Here is a 975-nt window from a genome sequence, read left to right on the forward strand (position 1 = left end):
TAGACCACCAAGGCACAATGCCACCAAGGTCCGTCGACCACCAAGGCACAATGCCACTAAGGTCCATAGACCACCAAGGCGCAATGCCACCAAGGCCTGTTGGCCACCAAGGTCCGTAGACCACCAAGGCGTAATGCCACCAAGGCCCGTTGGCCACCAAGGTCCGTAGACCACCAAGGTGCAATGCTACCAAGGTCCGTAGACCACCAAGGCGTAATGCCACCAAGGCCCGTTGGCCACCAAGGTCCGTAGACCACCAAGGAGCAATGCCACCAAGGTTCGTTGACCACCAAGGCACAATGCCACTAAGGTCCATAGACCACCAAGGCGCAATGCCACTAAGGCCCGTCGGCCACCAAGGTCCGTAGACCACCAAGGAGTAATGCCACCAAGGCCCGTTGGCCACCAAAGTCCGTTGACCACCAAGGCACAATGCCACCAAGGTCCTTAGACCATCAAGTGCAACGCCACCAAGGTCCACAGACCACCAAGGCTCGAAGCCACCAAGGTTCAACAACCAGCAAGGCTCAAAGCAAAAATGCAAAGTCTACTCTCTTGGACATTCTGATCCAAGAGAGTGGGGGGCAAATGATAAACCCAAAATCACCCTGACCAATCAGGGACTGCCATGTGTCTTAACCCCAAAAGGAGGGCCACCAGACTACGTAACCGGCATGTGCGAACCTAGAGAGTTTTGACTCACACTGCATTACGCGGACCACGTGACCCCACGCGCGGACCAGCCTCCGGGCCGAACTTGCTCGGGCACGGACCTGCCCTAGGAGCGGACTGCCTGGGCGCAGACTGCCTTGGCGCGGACCTGCCCTGGACGAGGACTGAAGACCCCGGACGCGGATCTCCTCGGACGCAGTCATCCCTGGGCACAGTCTCCCTCGAACACGGCGATGACCACCACCATCCACACGGATGATCACAAAGACAAAGGGCTCTAGGCCACCGCCTATCGCCACGTAG

The sequence above is a fragment of the Telopea speciosissima genome, chromosome 1 (assembly GCF_018873765.1).
Source record: "Telopea speciosissima isolate NSW1024214 ecotype Mountain lineage chromosome 1, Tspe_v1, whole genome shotgun sequence".
NCBI classification, from domain to species: domain Eukaryota; kingdom Viridiplantae; phylum Streptophyta; class Magnoliopsida; order Proteales; family Proteaceae; genus Telopea; species Telopea speciosissima.